Raw genomic sequence first — 19,100 nt, forward strand, 5'->3', positions numbered from 1 at the left:
ATAATTTCCATTAGTACAAAAGGAAGTGGCAGAAGTGAGGTGACATAGGTTGACTTCACAAATTTTGAAGATCCTAAAAGCAATGGATACTAGAGCCTGAAGATGAAGTATGAGATACTCATGAAGATGAGTGTGAGGTGAAGAGATGAGATGACAAGGCTGAGATGGAAGTATGCTGAAGATGGACCAACACATAGAACACAGTGGAGATCATGTATGTGCTGTAGAAATTGTATTTATGAAAACTTGGTTTTGACACAGGTGAACTTCCAATATTTAATGCATTTAATATATTTATGCTACTACAGGGAAAGAAAAAAAAAAAAAGAAAGAAAAAGAAAAAGAAAGAATAGATACTGAAGGTAAACACTGCAGTTTCTGAAAAGCTAATGCAGGTACAATAGTGACTTTGTCTTCTGGTTTCATAAGAGCTTCCTTTTATACTTATGTCAATAGTTTATGGGCTGGTTTGGCTCCATTCCATGACTAGTGGGGCAGAGGGATCTGCAGATCTGCACCTCCAGAAAAGGGAAACAGGGGACCCCGAATAATTAGAAACAGCAGCAACGATCTGAGGAGAAACAAAGGGATTTACTCAACATGGTGTGGGAATGCAAGGTAGCACGCTGTAATACCATATGATGAAGATTGAAGCTCATCAATCAAATGGAATGAGAGAAAGTGTCCAAAAAATGCTGAAGGCTACACACTAATAGCATATGGTCAGGATGAGCAGCGGTGAGAGAGCCTGAAGATTGAGAAGAGGGATGTCAGGTGACTACTGAGGCCTTATATGTATTCCCTCTGAGCAAGTGTGATAACAGAACAGCAGTCTTCTACAGAATGCAGATCTTCTTCTCTTCCGGACAGATGCCCAGAACTGGAGCATTAACTCTTTAACTCCCAGTGCACTACATGATGTTATGATGTGCAATACCAATAACCAAAAATCATAAAACCATGACAACCGATAACATTTCCTCTAGAATACATATTACCTGTTGCCTATTCTCCTCATTCTTGCCTCTGGCATTAGATTGAATGTACTGCAAAATGTTGAAAAAACTGCTGATTAATAGCAATTTTAAGTTAAAAATAAAATGTACATAGGTCATTCTGAAAGTAAGGCCTCATTTTTATTTCCATGGAAACTACAACAGATAGAAAGAGCGTAATTCTCAGCTACAAAGTACTTTTTTTCCAATATAGTCCTCACCATTAGCTGTGCATTTTTGCCAGTGATGGACGAGAATCTGCATGCCCCACTCATGAAAATCTACACCAGTGGAGGCAACCCACTCTTTCACAGCTGCTATGATGGCTTTACCTGGAAAATATTGCCCGTACAGCTCATCTTTCTTTGGCCTGAATAGGTAGAAGACAGAAGATCTTCAGACTGTTTTGGAGTCTTGTGTGTTGCAAAAAAAAGATTGTCTTCTTCTCTGGCCTGATTCTGGAAATTCAAACATTCTGCTTGGTAAGTGTTGTGGTATAACAGTCAAAGTTCATTATTTGTCTGGGTTCCAGGAAATGCAGAAGGATCACATTGTTCCTATTCCAACAGACAATGCACATCACTTTACCCACTGAGGGCTGCATCTTATGCTTTTTCTTCAGTATAGAATTCATGTGTCACCCTTTTCGTGGACTGATGTTTTGTCTCTGACTCAGAGTCGTAACAGCATATGTCATCAACAGTTATGATATGATGCAGGAAACTGACGCCTTCAGCACATTATTGATTCAGTCAGGTCCTGTCAAACTCTTATATGATCTTTCCGTTTCTGTCAGAGCCCTCATGGAACCCACCTGATGTGATCATTACAGTATTTCAGTGTTACCACCATCACTTGCAATATGTTGAAACCAATATTCAGCTCCAAACACAATTCTCTGGTCATAATCTACTGGTTCATGTGAATGAGCTGATCAAGATACTCTTCATTTCATAGGAGACAGGACAAGGGGAAATGGCCTCAGGTTGCACCAGCGTAAGTTTAGGTTGGATATCAGAAAAGAACTTCTTTACAGAAAGGGTTTTTAAGAACAGGAATAGGCTCCCCAGGGAGGTGGTTGAGTCACCATCCCTGGATCTGTTTAAAAACCATATGGATGTGGTGCTCAGGGACATTATTTAGCAGAGGGTTGTTAGGGTAGTATGGTTAGGTTGTGGTTGGAATTGATGATCTTAAGGTGTTTTCCAACCTGAGTGATTCTATGATTCTGTGATTCTACATAGCAGCCATGCATATCTGTCTGAAATGTGGCTTGTTAATCAGTTGGCTTGCCACAGCTGAAATGCACTACCCACTGTCTCACTGTGCTGACATTCACAAACATTCAGCAAGTGTTGATAAGTGTCAGTAGGTTTGATTTTTTCCATGTGGATGAATTCAGTGCCACACCTTTGTTCATACATACTTGCATGTCAGATGCTATTTTGTCAGACTGCCTCTCTGCTGCCATCTGTCACATAGCAACAAAATGTAGTAGAATGTTGACAGGAAGGTTTATCCTTTACTGTTGTACTACTAGCATCTACCTCTGAAATCATGAGCCCATGTAATAAAATAGGAGGCATTACTTTCAGAGCAGCCCTCATGTATAATGCAAAGCTTTTTGTGTAAGTCACAAATATAATAATCCTATAAATGTTAAATCTTTATGGTGTAGAACCTTTTTTTATTAAAATAGATGAAAATCATTTCTGCAAAATGAAGATCTTTGAAATTATGCTTAAAGTTTTAGTGTTCTTTATAGAAAAATCTTCAAGAGAAGTGATTACTTTCCTTTCATGTTCTACAGTCATTGTACTAACATATTGCTAAATGTCAGATAAAATGTTTTCATAAATAATATATACTACTATCTATTTGCCTTAGGTATTGCCTTTTAAAATTCCTGTAGTTATTCACCACTTACCGAAGAAAATTACATCTCTTAGAATAGATGTTTGAAGCAGTCAGGCAGGGGGTTACATTGGTTTCAGCAGAACATGAAGTTTAGTCAAGATATGATTTTATATGCATACTTATCTGTAGTTCTGGTGTACAGGACTAGGAAACAATTTTTGAACTTAAATATGAGAGAACTACTTTTCTCAGTATCACTCTGATATAGACTTACATTGCATTATTATACTGTTATTATATTATTTTGTTGCCTTGGTGAAAATGATACAATAATCACATACTGGGTTTTTGGTTTTTTTTGTTTGGTTGGTTGGTTTTTTTTTTTTTTTTTTTTTTTTTTTTTTTTTTGTGCTCTAACTCTTGCCTATATTCAAATAGGTATAAAATTTAATTAAAAAGAAAAGATATATTTATCACCCATAGAGGTAAAGTTAACCCTTTATAAAATTGGGCACTCCTTCATACACAAAACTTTATATATAATCACACTATATCGGCAAGCTTCTAGATGTAGATATGATGGTCAAATAGTCTTACCTATTTAAACTAGCAAAACTAGAAAAGCTATCATTATACATAAAACCTATATTCTTAAGCCTTCCTTCCTTCCTTCCTTCCTTCCTTCCTTCCTTCCTTCCTTCCTTCCTTCCTTCCTTCCTTCCTTCCTTCCTTCCTTAACTCCTTCTTCCTTCTTCCTTTCTTCCTCCTTCCTTCCTTCCTTCCTTCCTTCCTTCCTTCCTTCCTTCCTTCCTTCCTTCCTTCCTTCCTTCCTTCCTTCCTTCCTATTATATTTCTGTAAATAATATGTGTTTCTCAGGTAATCAATGTTTGAACACTTTGAAATGAATGAAAATATGGGAGGTAACAAAAAGAAACAAAATAAGAAAAAGATAAACTGTTCTAAAACATGTTGTAAGCCTTTGAGGAAATAGAGGTGAAATCACCTTTCATTTCTACTGAGAAAAATATCCCATATGACCTGATTAGGTACAAAGTTCTCTATCTAAGATCTGAGGTCAAATAGAATATTTAGAGCTTTATGATATCACAGAATGACCGAATCACAGGGTTTGGAAGCGACCTCCAGAGATCATCAAGTCCCACCCCCCTGCCAAAGCAGGTTCCCTACACCAGGTCTCACAGGTAGGCGTCCAGGCATGTTTTGAATATCTCCAGAGAAGGAGACACCACAACCCCCCTGGGCAGCCTGTTCCAGTGCTCTGTCACCTTCACCGTAAAGAAGTTCTTGCACACATTCGTGCGGAACTTCCTATGCTCCAGTTTCTGGCCATTTCCCCTTGTCCTGTCTCCATACACTGCTTAAATGAGTCTGGCCTTGCCATTTTGCACCCCACACATCAGATATTTACAGGTCTGGATCAGGTCCATATATATGTCCAAAGGGGGGGAAAAATAAAAATAGATTTCAGTAGATTGAGTTTGAGACACAGATAATGGAAGACAAATAGCAATGAGAAAACAAAACATGCTGAGAAGTGTAAGTACAAATGCTTCCTGCAAGATGCAGGGGTCAACATGGTTAAGGAGAGACAATCTTTTCCAGACTTTGGCTGGCTCCCTGTGCTGCTATGAAAATTTTTTGCATCCATCTCACTCAGAGGGAAACAGCAGGATCAAACTTCTCTGTAAAAGGTAAGATATAAGATTGTGGGAAAGGAACATTAAAGAAAAATGTGCAGAATCAGACTGAAATGCAGAAAACATTCTGTGTCTTCTGATAGTTGAAGCTATCAAATTATCATCTCTGATGCTTTAAATACAATTAAAACAAGAGAGGAAGCATTCAGGTGTATAAACTGTTCTTCATTAGGCAAGCAAATAGACAATTTTTCTGAAAGTTTGGTGAGATTTCAGAAGTATAAATAAAGTATTAGTTGCATACAAGTTGTGTAATTCCTGTACATTTATACACACAGACTCCAAAAATTTACTTCCAAGGATAAAGATTCAGATTTACCCATAAAGGCTAGTAAGAAGTGTGGGCATGTTACCACTTCATGACTTTTGGCAGAGTAGAATTTGCAGAAAACACCTCAAATAAATGGTTAGTCTTTCCTAGTGCAGATTTCTTTTGTCTGATAATGGTTGTAGGAGGTAGAAGAGAATCTATATTCATTTCACAAAAAACAATCTGATGCCAAAGTGAGCATATTTTTGTATCATAGAGTAAATGCTACATACATCATGTCTTAATAACTGGCTTACATATAGTAATTTATATAGTAAATATGTAGTGTAATGTAAATATGTATATGTAATGTATAGTAAATTTATTTGGTCAGTTTCACAGTGAGAAAAAGCCTTCAATATTAGGCTAAATTATAAGTTTTCATAGCAACATTGTGGTATTTCATTTCTAAACTACTGATTATGTTTCCTCCCAAAAACCTGACAACTGGCAGGAAACACCATTTAATGCTGTTATTTTTAAGACAGCCAGCTACTTGAAGATTTTGGAAGCAATATTTTAAATAAAGAGAACAGAACATTGATTTTTGTTTTCACTGATAATGGAACTGTAGAATGTTCTTGAATGTAGATTGCTATCAAGATATAAATTAGCAATTCAGAAAAAAACAAGACACATTATTTCTGACCTCATTACAGTAACAAAGTTATCTATTTTTTCTACAAGTCTGTGTGCCAGAATCTAATTTGCCTGTCTTTAATATTCCAAGATAAAAAGGCATAATATTTTAGTAAACAGCTTACAAATGATATCAGATAAAGAATCTGTAAGGAATTTCACAATATTCATTGTTGATCTGACTTCCACTCCTTCTTAGGATACACTGCATTCCTTGCCACTAAGCTTTCACACTTCGGTAAATGATATATGCATACATTTGTACAATACTACAGAGAAATGTATCATTTCTTTTGTATAAGATTATCTGTTTGGTTTTTTTTTCTTTTTCTTTTTTTAATTTTAAATGTCATAGGTCAGAAGTAAGAGATTGCCTAATCATACTAATTGTACATATGTTACAGTTCTTCATAGTCTATTAAATAGAAGTGCTGCAAATAGACAAACAATATTCAGATGTTTGCCCGAGTAGATATGTTGAATAGCATCACTTAATCACAGAATCACAAGGTGGCTGAGATTGGAAGGGACCTCTGGAGATCATCAGTTTCAACTGCATTTCTGAAGCAGAGCCATTTACAGCTTGTCACGCAGGTCTAAGTCTAGAATAGACTAGAATATCTCCAATGGATTTACTGTTTTTAAAACCTATGGGTTTTAACCTATATCTCCACAGGCCTTTTCATCTGCAAGCACAGAATTCTGTGCTTGTCTTCGTTGAATTTCATGAGTTTCACATTCTGTAAATCTGTAAGCAAGAAAATTGCAGGGGTGATTTTGCTGCTGCATTGACTGCGTATATATTCTTGGTAAGCATTCTTGTTTATCACAGATGATTAAGTTAATTATAATTAGAAGTATCTTAACGAGAAAAGAAGATAATATATGCTGAAAGATCTTGGTTTTCTTTTTCTTTCTTTCTTTCTTTCTTTCTTTCTTTCTTTCTTTCTTTCTTTCTTTCTTTCTTTCTTTCTTTCTTTCTTTCTTTCTTTTTTGCACAAAAATAAAAAATCTAATAAGCTCATTAAATCAATATAAGAATATGGGCATATTTTTCATTAAATGCTGAAAATATGGAGAACTTGTCAATGTACTGGTTCTTTCACTATGGGAATAGTGTTTTCTATGCGGTATGTTGTTGCTGAACACAAGATTTGCACTAGGTAAGCCAAAGCACTTGAATGCAGTTAGGCAGCAACTGAATGAAGTTTAATAGCTAATAAGAAACTTGAGCTAATAGTCCCTTATGATATTAAACATAATCAAACTATGAGAAGCAATGATCTAATCACAACAGGTTGCCTATCTACAATAAAATGTCTTGAAGAAATCATGACTAATTTTAGGCTAAACATTTTAAACGTAATCAACAATAGGATCCTCCTAATTATATACACATTTAAACGTACCAACACACAAATACCTTAAATAAGTTAGAAATTGTATTGCAAATTGCTGAATAAGTACATAGAAAATAAACTCTAACTACAACACAGATTAGCAACTGAAAAAGGAATGTGTGATCATTTATGTATCTATAACAAGATGTACTAATTTAATTTCAGGTTTTAAAATGTGGTGTTTTTTAGTTTTGTTGGGTTTTTTTTCCTTTTCTTTTCTTCTTTCTTCTTTTCTTTTCTCTTTTCTTCTTTTCTCTTTTCTTCTTTTTTCTTTTCTTTTCTTTTCTTTTCTTTTCTTTTCTTTTCTTTTCTTTTCTTTTCTTTTCTTTTCTTTTCTTCTTCCCTTTCTTCCTCTCCCTCCCTTCCCTTCCCTCCCTTCCCCTTCCTTCCTGGTCCCTTGCCCTCCCTTACCTCCTTCCCTTTCCCTTCCTTCCCCCTGTCCCTTCCCTTCCCTTTCGCCCTCCCTCTTTTTGTCCCCTCTCCGTCCTGACTTCGTTCTCCTTCCCTCCCTTCCTCCCATTCCCTTCCCTTCCCTTCCCTTTCCCTTCCTTCCCCTCCTCCCTTCCCTTTCCCTTCCCTTTTCCCTTTCCCTTTCCCTTTCTTTCTTTCCCGTTTCCTTTTCTTTTTTTTTTCCCTAAAAAATCCCCCCAAGAAAACAGATGGAAACTTTTTTGAGGAATTTTAAAAAAAAAAAAAAACTGTCATAGGTATTTTTCTCCAGACTCAAAGGCTCAGAATGTAATCCAACATCAATTCAATGCCATTAGAATCATTCTATTAGAACAATGGGATTTGTATCAAACACAGAAATTAAATAAAATGACAAATAATAGGGTTGGAGGAAGCAGTAGAGTGGAAAATTCAGAATAAATATAAAGTGTTATTGATACAGTACAATTACCACGTGTGCAAAGGTTTAATATTACATCAAAAGTGTTGTTAAAGTCATACTGTAAATATCACATAAGTTCCTAACATTCTTATTTTTATAGATCTCTGAAATGATTTAATAACACTGTGTAACCTTTTATGTAGGAAATATATTTACAGAACATGCTAATTTTCCAGCAATTATTCAATGTTTTTTCAATGATTATTGAAAGTAGTTGTGTAATACATCTCTGAAATTACTGGTTGAGCAATACAAGTATGTAGAATTGAAGTTAACATCAGGTACAGAAATATCAAATAATTATTTTCATCAAGAAAAATGTGATTCTTTACAGTAAGCAAATATATATAGAAAATAGGAGGCATTACTTTCAGTGTAGCTGTTGTATGTGTACAACTATTATGTTTACAATGTTAAACGTATGGTACATATGTCAGTGTTTTGTAAGAAAACCACAGAAAGACATGACATATAGAAAAAGTCCAGACAAACAGCAAAGTTAGAATAATTATACTATAAAGAGTAACATTAAAATTACTGACATGAGTAATAATAATGGCCCCAAACTTCCCACTAAGTAAGCCCAGCAGAGATAGCAATTTCTTTTACTCATCCAGAATCACTAGCACTGGTTCAACCATCACAGTTCAGTAAATTACTCAGGAGATCAGGACTGCAGTATAAATGCCCATGTGGTAAAATGAAATGTTCTATTTATCAAATCCTACCCTGCTGTGTTATTCATTTGGTAATAAAAACTTTATTTTCTCCACTTGTGTATTCTCTTATTAATGAGATATAAAGCTTTTTCAGTTTATTATTTTGTATGAATATTTTAACAATCAGTGAAAAGTCAACAAAACATAGGTAAAGCTTCCCTGGAACAACAACAACAACAAGAAAAATGCTTGTTTATGGAGAACAATATATGTTTCTTTTTATAATTTCTTTTTTCTTTCTTTTTTTCTCTCTCTTTTTTTTTTTTTTTTTTTTAATTGTTGCTTTCTTTCGGGGGGTGGGACCTCATGAGTCTTCACATATACTGAATGAAAACTTCTCATGTTTGTTCATTTATTATAAAGAGCACTTGTTTTTTCTTAATATTAAGACCTTTTTAATTTTTTAATAATAAGAAATATAAGCCAGGTATAATAGCAGAGGCTTTGATGAGTGGGAATACAGTATGCAGTACAGGGGAGTGGAGGCATGAAATTATAAAATATGGGACACAGACTTTGAACTTGAGACTTTGAACTAATGGGGAATAGGTGCTGTGGTCAGTTCAGAACAGCTCCTCTGCTGCTACTTTCTTTTCACACTTTTTCCCACCTTCTACATGAGCTCTTCATGGATTACATTTCCTCCATATCCACGTAGTCCTGCACTGGGTCCACTTCAGATGGTAACGTGGATATCTCTTCTGCCATGCTCCTCCTCATAGGCTACAGCGAAACATATACTTCACCATGACATCGTCTACCTGTCTTCTCATACCTTGGTATCTTCAGTGTTGCTTCTCATGCTTTTCTTCCTTACATTCATGCAGCATTTTCTCCCCTTTCCTGGAGGCACCGTCATCTTGGCTGTGTAGCCCAGCTATACCCTGTGATAGGGCCATTGGAGATATCTGGAACCCAGCAGTAACCTGCTTTCAACACTTGGGCAGTTGCACCCAATACATTTTTTTTTTTTTATGTAATGCTTAGCTTCTAATGCTTAGGTTAATATATATATTTATATTAGACTGCTAAGATTTCAATTATACTACAAATAATGTATTGGGATTTCAGCATGATCCCCTGATGGGTGGGTCAACCCAGTAGTTGACAGTGGTGAGGCTGCACCTCAAATACTGCACTCAGTTTTAGGCCTCTCACTTCAAGAAAGACATTGAGGTCCTGGAGTGTATTTAGAAAAGGGCAACAAAACTGGTGAGGGGTCTGGAGCATAGGCCTTACGGTAGTGACCGAGGGAAATGGGATTGTGAATTCTAGAGAAGAGGCTCAGGGAAGACCTTGTTACTTACTACAACTACCTGAAAAGAGGTTACAGTGAGGTGAGGGTTGGCTTCTTTTCCTAGGTAACAGCAATAGGATAAGAGGGAATGGCTTTAAGTTGTGCCAGAGGAGGTTCAGATTGGATATTAAAAAAAAATTATTCACTGAAACCGTGATGAGGCACTGAAACAGGCTGTTCAGGGAGGTGGTGAAGTCACCGTCCCTGGGGGTGTTCAAGAAAATGGTAGATACGGCACTGAGTGATATGGTCTAGAGTAGTCACAGACATGGACTGATGGCTAAAATAGATTAACTTGGTGGTCTTTTTAACCTTAATGATTCTTTGATTCTAATATTCTGCGTAACATTTTCTTCCTGGAATAGCAAAATTTTGAGCATGTAAATAGAAGCAAGAAAAGCTGTAAAAGAACCTGGCTGTATATCTGGTTTTACTTCAGTTTGCCTGTGGTTTATCGTGGCAGTAGCATTTGCCAGGACAGTCAAATAAGTTAATAGAAATCTGTTTCCTTCATAATCTTTCTATTTCATCTATTGGGTCAAGCTTTGATGTACTGAATAAAGTAAATAGTTATGAAGGAAAATATTCTACAAAGATCATAAAATAGAAGCTCAGTGGGCATTAGGGATCTTCTCATTTTCCAAAAAGTCCACTGCATTCCAAGAAAGAACACAATCTCTCGGATCAAGACGAACATTTTCATGTTCTAGGAAGAAGTCCATAAATTATAAGTGCAGGAAATAAAAAAAAAAAAAAAAAAGAAGAAGAAGAAGAAGAAGGAAAATATGTATATATATATAAAGAACAAAAAAAGAACCACAACAAAAAACAGCACATGTATATGCAAATAAAATGCCAACAGATCTCAGGAACTTTAAAACTTTAAAAAAGTTTTTATTCCACTTATGTAACACAAAATGACAGATTGATAGCTGCCCCATCTCTCCAAATTTGAGTCAATTATAGCAACAAGAAATTGTACAAATGTTACATAGGATCTTGAATTGCTATCAAAGACACAAGGAAATTTATAACCTAAATTTACCAGTTCGATAAACAAAATCTTCTACAGTCCTGGGGAGGAAGAATTGCAGAATAACTTTTTGTGTATTAAATATGACTTTTGCCTTTATGAGAAGAATACCCTGACTGCATGGTGACCCAGAAGCTCAGAGGCTCATCCTGGCCTTGACATGAGCTGGATTTCAGTGATTTAAACCTTTTTCAACACTAAGTGACTGCTGCTGACCTGCTTAGCTTCAAATATCTACCTTTCATTGTTAAACACAACACAAGAATTTATGCAGGTCTGGTAACAGGCACAATACAGACTGGTACACTACTTTTTTAATACTTTACATTGGATTGAGGATTTTTACTCCATCTCCCTAAACTTGATAATTTGAATTCAGTGACTTTGGGCTGATATTTTACGTGGAGATCCCCTGAAATAAATGAAGCATCAAGAGTAAAAAATCAGATTGCAGTGAAAAATTCTTAATATAATAAGTCATGAAACATAAGACAAAAGGATGTGACCTTTACCTTGAGATTACATTAAAACTTACATGTCCCAGATCAAAATAAGGCTTTATTGTTTCATAGGTGGTAATTAGGTAAAGCTGTGGAAAATAAATATTTTAGAAAGTTCTAAAATTTGTAGTAATTACAAGAAGTACAATTTTAAGGAAATAAAGTAATTCCTGTAACTATGGATACCTATAGCTATGAATAAATAGCTCATCATTTTATAAATGAATAACAGTGACAGAGAGATCACTGAATAACTGACTGGAAATGATTCAAGTATTGGAGCCAAAAATTAAATCCAGCACTTCAGACTTCTAGCCCAGTGGCATAAACAAAACATACTCTACCACTTTGCTAGTGTGCATGTACAGGATCAGTTATTGATGCATTTCTCCCATAGGATTATAGAGCACTCAGTGGATAACACAAAAATACTATCTGTCTTTCTGTAAGAACTAGGTTACTTAGCCTGGAGCTTTAGCTTAGGTAGCACTGATGTGCCAGTGAATCATGTTATGTAGACTTACCCTACGTTTTGGCATACTGAGTTGCTCTAGGATCAGACAGAGCCTGAATAATTTTGAGAAAGGAAATTGTCCTACATTTTTGAACAATTTAGTATTCTGTGACACTGTGCCCTTTATAACTCTAAACACGTTAGGAATAAGAAGACTGAGATGTCAACAAACCTCTGTTATCTTATACTGGTTCTATAAATGGCAAACTTCCATTTCTTTTCTGAACACAGTTAATTGTTCTGCCACCTACTTCTCCTCCTTCCTACATCATTTATTTTATCAACTTTATTGTTCTATCTGACATCAAACTGAGTAATATTAAGTTACAGTGTCTTCTAAGTTTTACCTATTACTGCAAAATGTGATAGTGATTCTCTGGGGTAGTGAGGTGCAGAGTGTGATACTGTATAGCCTCCCTTGTTGTTTAGATGTCTCCTGCATGTCACAGTTCACATACAGAAGTCCCTTGCAGACTCCTCTAATACCCTAACTTTTTGAAAGTGCCCCTAGAGATTGAACCTTATATCTGGGTGTGAATTATTCCTCAAATGCTTTATCCATTTTCCTCGAAGTTTCTCTCACCTATGAGATGTGATAATTGGAAGCAGGAATTACTGTTTGTTACTATAAAAGTAAAAGCTCACATATTTTCTATTACAATAATTTCAAGGGCATCATAAAGAAATTGGGACGTTGGTATCAATTGTGAATGTTAGTTTCTGTAAGTTGTGTAATAATAGTTGTCTGTGTTATTATAATGACAATATTAAGGTATTAATTAGTATAAAATTTGATTACTGACTCCAAATGTGTGCTCCCTGAACAGATTATGAATGTAATTTTATGTAAGATGTGGTAGAAGGCAAATTATACGTGGAAATAGAGAAGTGGTGCTTCTAGGTATTCTATGAAAGAATACCTTTATGTATTCTGTGAAAGAATACATAAGCAGTTAACAAGAAAAAAAGCATGGTTGTCAGTGTATTAGTGTAATAAAAATGACTTTATCATATTTGTATGGTAATACTCATCAAGAGTATGTGAGAAGAGATATGAATAGGGTGATTCCTAGTCTTAGAAAAGAAGGATAGTAATATATGATTTAGATGGGCTGGAGATACGCAAATTCAATTTTCTCTTTGTGCAGAAAGCAGTATTCTGGAAAAGATTGCTTTGTACCTTGGCTCTATCAGCCTGTGAGACTTGCTCAAACCAATCTTCAAATTCTGTTTTTAAAAGTTAAAATGTTGCTAAATGTATGGTGTTTTAAAGTAATCATACTGTCAAATCTCCTTGATTCAAGCAGTAGTGACACCAAACTCCAAAATACCCCAACATTACATATACTTGGGAGGCACCTTTGTTTTGAAGATGCATTTAAATGTTCAAAATGTTAAGAATGTGGGAGAGAAAAATCTAGCCAGAAATTAAATCAGACTAAACTCACATGGATTCATATTAAGAAGAATAGTAATCAGTTGGAGTGGGTCATTGCAGTACAGCTCACTAATTCACGATTTTCCAGGCCTGTTAGAAGACATGCAGACTTCAGTATCATCAATACTGTTGTTTAGTTGAGATCAGATTTCTCTTATTATTACAGATTACTGATGCATTTTTTTAGTAGGCAATGAAACAACCTGTATGACAAAGAGAAAGGTCAGTGAAGTTTTGTCATGAGGAAGTGAAGAACTTGTTGAAGCTTAAAAAAAAAAAAAAAAGCCACAAAAAAGCAGTGAAAGGGAAAGATTAAGAACTGTGTTGTAGCATAAACTCTGAGGAAGAAATTTCAAGAGGAATACCTAGCAGATGGCTTGATGAAAAGTGACTAAACTGTATTTCATCTGATATATTTCATCTGATATCATGCAAACCATTCTGAGCATGAAGCCTCTAAAGATAAAAAGGCCATGCAAGCTGATTCGCAAGCAGAGATTTTTCATTGGTAAGAATGAGAAATGAAAGTCAGTTTCATGTTATAAACCACCATAAAACAAACCTTTCAACCTTCCTACAATGTTTCCTGGCTGCTAAATAAAAACAAGGACACAGTCATAGAAATAAATGCTTATTCTTCTCAGTGCAGCTTGAAGATGTTCTGTTATACAATGGGACAGATTTGCAACTCTGCTATAGTACTTTGTATTGTCCAGTGCTATTTGTGTCCCGTGATAAAGTTATGAATTGCTAAGTACTGTCAATAAGAGAACATATTAAAATGAGACTCAAATTTATGTTGAGTCTAGACATACATTTAATTCAGCTTTACCACTTGCAATTGTGAAATATATTATTGATAGAAAACTATAGGAGGTTGTGTAATGCAACAGTGCACTTCAGGAGAAGACAACAGGAATATACTGTATATTAGAAAATGCTGTGGTTATCAAATTAGTGTTCCAATAGAGCTGAGAGGTAGTAGAAAGCAATGGAGTTTACAAAAAGATCTAGAATAGGAGTGCAATTCATGAACAGAGAGGATCAATTACTGAGAGCAGGATTCAGTTTCAGATTAGTTCTCTTAAATTCATATTTCTTTAGTTAAATATCTGAAGTTATGTGAGGTGCATCTATGCTTCCATAAACTCTTTCCAAATATGATATTAGATCTGTAAATGACCCAGATCCTTTTAAAAAGATACTTTGCTCAGGATTTGATACACTACATTATCTCAAATAGCCCTAAATCCCCACTTTAGACATTGAAAACCTAAAGTGCATTTCAGTTGCTGAAATATTTCAGTTGTTTCAGCATTTCAGTTACTCAGTACTATTTAATATTTTCATACCAGCTGAGGAGGTTGTGAGTCTCACACTTTTTTGGTGTTATATGTCAAGTGGGTTGGAAAACCTGCACAATCTCAAATGTCACTAGACATTTGTGTGAGTAACTTAAAGTGAGCACTTATTTTGGCTATATTGAGAATTTAGATACATTAGACATCTATATAAATTTATATGTAATCATGAAAACATGTTACTATACCCTTATAAACTTACCCTTGAATTGCATTCTATCCTGAAAGACAAGATACAGTGGTGATCATAGAATCAGGGCGGAAGAGGGCTGTAGAGTACTTACTCTTTTAATAATTCCAGAGATAAGGAAAAAAGCTAAAATAACAGATTGTTTCAGGTTTCCGAAGGAAAATGGAAAATCTATCATGAGTCTGGGAAAAAAAAAAAAAAAAAAAAAGTCTAATTCAACCCAGCTAATTTCATGACAAATGGGAGACCCTGTGAATGTGGAATAATCTGGATAAATCTATGGTATCTTAAACTTCAGTATGGGTTTAAACTTTATTACTTGTTACTGTTTCCTTTCTTTCTTTTCTTTCTTTGTTTTTTAAAAATCTAAGTAAGGAAATAATTTTTTTAGTCTTTTACAGGGGACTTAAATACTGACTTGCAAACCATTCCCAGAAAATTGTTATCTGTGATTCACTGATAGAACAGAAACACGTACAGAGAAGCTTCATTCATTTTTTTTTCATTAATAAGTGGGATTATTGAATCAAGAGCATATGATTAAATTTTCAGGCAACACATAGCTGGGAGGGACTATCAGCATGCTGGAGGGTAGAAACAGAATTCAAAATGATCTTGAATAAAAAAGTGAAAGGTCTGTAAAAAAGGAAGATGTAGTTTAATAGAGATGAGCACAAGGAACTGCATTTAGACAGACATAATTAACAGCATAAGTGGGAGGAAAAACAAATGGTTGTGAAGAAATTAATTCCCCTCCTTCCCAGGGACTATCATGGATCGCAAACTGAATTTGAATTTGTAAAATTATACTTTTGTGAAAAAATCAAACACCACACTCAAAATACAATCAAGAATGTATTCTGTGAAACGTAATAAATATCACTGATTACTTTACTTATTAGTGAGACAGCAGGTAGAGTACTGTGTTCTCAGCAGGTCACTGTCAACAAATACTTCTTTGAAACAGGAATTTTGAAATAAGCAATCTCAGATGCAGATTAGAGATCTAGAGAGCATGATCTAAATAGAAATACTGGACAAACTAAGTATAATGAAGAGGAAACTGTGAAATATGTAAAAATCTCTTCTCTGAAAAAGGCTTTTGTTTTGGAAAAATATACCATACTAGGTCCAACAGGCTGCTGCAGCTCTGTACACCAGACTGAGCACATCTTCCCAGGCACACAAGAACACATGCATACACTACATCACACAAAGACAGCACCAAGGTTCTTATCCTGCTCCCGTCTCAGTCTGAATAGGATGGAAGTGTGCTAATGAAAATGTCTATGTGTATATAGCATGGACCCTGTCCCTCCTCTGCAGCTGCCCAAAGCTGCAGCCCCTCTCCAGATGCTGGTAGACTATCCCCATCACTCACACAGACATAAAGGCACACCCAGTTCTGGCTGGGGATCTCCTGTTTCCCTACTGTGATCACGTTCTCAGGCACAGACATCACCCTGGCTCCTAGCCCACATCACCTACGCAATATTTTGTCCACCTGGGTCTTTACTAGCACTCACCCACTTTCACACCCCTACTACCCCCTGGTTCTTCTGCAGCCACATAGGCAGCAATCCCTCTCAGCTCAGAAGATTCTTCAGTCTTCATTCATCATGATGGGTATCATGCTGGACAATGGGGCTGAAGCTATCCTGGGACAGCTTTTAGTTTGTGTTTCTGCCTGCCTCTGTGCTCCATGCTTATTTGGGATTGTGGAGGTTGGCCCATGGTAGCTTGCTGGCTCCTGCAGTGAGCCAAGAAGGAGCTGAGGCAAAACTTGGTTTAAGCTTCCACCACCTACAGTTTTCACTGTGTTCCTTTATAAGTGCGCAGATGAGCTTTCATTAAAGTACATATAGTTATTCCAAAGAAGAAAAACTTGATCAATTCTCCAATTTGCATTAAAATGTAAGAAGAAATGACATGATTCAGTACTGAAAAAGACTTCTAAATGAGAAAGAAGTCATAAAGTCAGTAAGAGATCAGGGAGGCTGTGCATGGGATATTTTGAAGACTTCAAGAAAATGCTAGATGAATGTTTCTCAGCAAAGACATAGGTGTAATTGATCATTTCTGTAAGGAAGAATAGGATTCTAGATGGATCATCAAAATCTCTTTCACACTTTCATAAATTAGATCACTTGAGAGAAATATAAACAAAAGCACAATGAAATAATGACGAAAAAATGTCCGCTAATGTCTCTCTTCAGCTCATGACTTTTACTGTCTAGTAAAATTTAGTTTCCAGATCTGCTATTTTATTATATTTTGCAGACTTGCATGGAAGATCAGCACTAAAGACAGTTAAAATCAATCAATCAATCAACAGCGGCAACAATTATAATTAATTGTAATAATTTGTAATAATTTCTGCCTTCCCCTACCCTTGTGATAACCTTGCTATTTTGTATAGGAGCTAAGCCTTTTGTTCAGTCATTGTCCAGTTTTCACAAGGACATTTGGTGATACGGATGATACACAATGGAGTTAGAGATGAATAGACATAGCAGTGAAAAATACTTCTATAATGATGTGTCTTACAAGAAAACTGATGAGAGAATTGGATGTCCAAATGTCTGGAATAACTGCAAAAATATTTTTGCAATGAATTATAATGTGTAGCTGTACTTATTCCTACCAACATAGTCGGTGTAGGTTTACCAAATATATTAAATTCTTGAAGGTATAGGTGCATATATACCTACACACAAAAAGGCATGAAGTGAGTGAGTAAAGGGAAACGTATAAAATAAATGGAGATACTAACTAAACTGTAATGAAATTCATAAAATCTTTCCTGAATGTGAATGATAGTTAACAGAATAGCAATTGACCAGCATGCAGCTGAAAGAATAAAATGGTGGCACTAACTTGTACACACTCAGTCATATTGTACAGTTAAAGCTGTAACAGATTTTAGCAAAATAGCTTCCAAAGCTTCCAAAATTATGACAAGTTATATGTAGTTAGTGAAAGTTTAAAGGCAAATTCCTTGTAGTTACTCATGCCAGCTTATAAGCTTTCTTCTTTAGCTTAGTGTTACTTTCCAGCTTATTGGGAAGTTAGTTGTAAAATTTCTGCTTATGTAAACAATATTATCCAGCTAATAGTCTGTATACAGTAATAAAAATTTAACCAAATTTCAGCTTCCCAAAACCACTGAAAGAAATCTAGTGAAATAATTCTCATTAGGTCATTCAGCCTTTTGCTAGCTTATGCAAAATTTGCATTAAATCGTTAACATTAACAGAAGACATCAGACTAAGCCCAGAAAAAGTTTAGAAAATGTACCCTTAACTGTGTTAGCCATTCATGGGACAACATGTCTTTCTTTAAATTAATTACACTAATGATGTATTCACCAATTAACCCAACTTATCCCGGGACCTCAACTGTCCAGGGGAGAGACACAAACATGGATGCCATGATGTCTTCTCTCAATTTATTGCTGCGTCGCACTCCTTATATACCATCCTAAATCCCGCGCAGACGCATACACCCGCTACGCAAAACCCTATGCACGCAAGAGAACCCATACACACACCTACCTAAACCCCCTGCCCACTAACTCTTAACCTACAGGCCTAACTAAGCTATTCTAGAACACTCAATCTACTCAGAACTACTGTATGCACACATAAATCCTTGCAAAGACAACTTAGTACCCCAACACACTAATTTAAGTGTAACTTGTGCTACATTCCAGGAAAGTTTTTGTTTGTTTGTATTTGATTTGTTTTACACATTTGCATAATTATTATTATACAAAATTACGTGAAAAGAGTAATCTTTTTTTGTAACTTGTGTGTGCTTTGCTTAGATTAAATACTTGCTGGGAATTTTAATGGTTATATAATGTTGATGCAAATGAAACCAAAATATGTATGGTTTATTTTCAGACTGACCTAACAGTTAGAGAATATGAAGCTGTGGAATCCTCTGAGATCTCTGATTTCTTTTGCAAATTCTGCAGATGAATCACAATAGAGAATTTGCTTCAATTTCACTGTATTTATGCAACTTTAATAACATTAATCAGTATTGACATGTAGCAATATTACTTAATTTTTATGAAGTATGCTGAAATAGTCATATGGCTTCTACTGTTTAATAATGTACTCTGGTCATGAGAAAGATTCCACCATCTTTTGGTGATGGCAACAATGAAAGGGAAGGAAAAGGGGAAGGGGAAGGGAAAATGGTAAGGCAAGGAAATGGGGAGGGAGGGGG

General features: G+C 35.5%; 1 long non-coding RNA gene across 2 annotated transcripts; it reads left to right on the forward strand.

Moving 5' to 3' along the window:
* The first annotated feature begins 1,214 nt into the window (after positions 1-1,214).
* Positions 1,215-6,390, forward strand: LOC107312073. Of its 2 annotated transcripts, none has more exons than XR_001554381.2 (3): positions 1,215-1,477; positions 4,477-4,565; positions 6,197-6,390. It is a non-coding gene; the product is annotated as an uncharacterized LOC107312073 (long non-coding RNA). The 2 variants fall into 2 exon arrangements; XR_001554382.2 differs by lacking the exon at positions 1,215-1,477 and adding an exon at positions 3,784-4,055.
* The last annotated feature ends 12,710 nt before the right edge of the window (positions 6,391-19,100 follow it).

Source organism: Coturnix japonica, chromosome 3 (assembly GCF_001577835.2).
Source record: "Coturnix japonica isolate 7356 chromosome 3, Coturnix japonica 2.1, whole genome shotgun sequence".
NCBI classification, from domain to species: domain Eukaryota; kingdom Metazoa; phylum Chordata; class Aves; order Galliformes; family Phasianidae; genus Coturnix; species Coturnix japonica.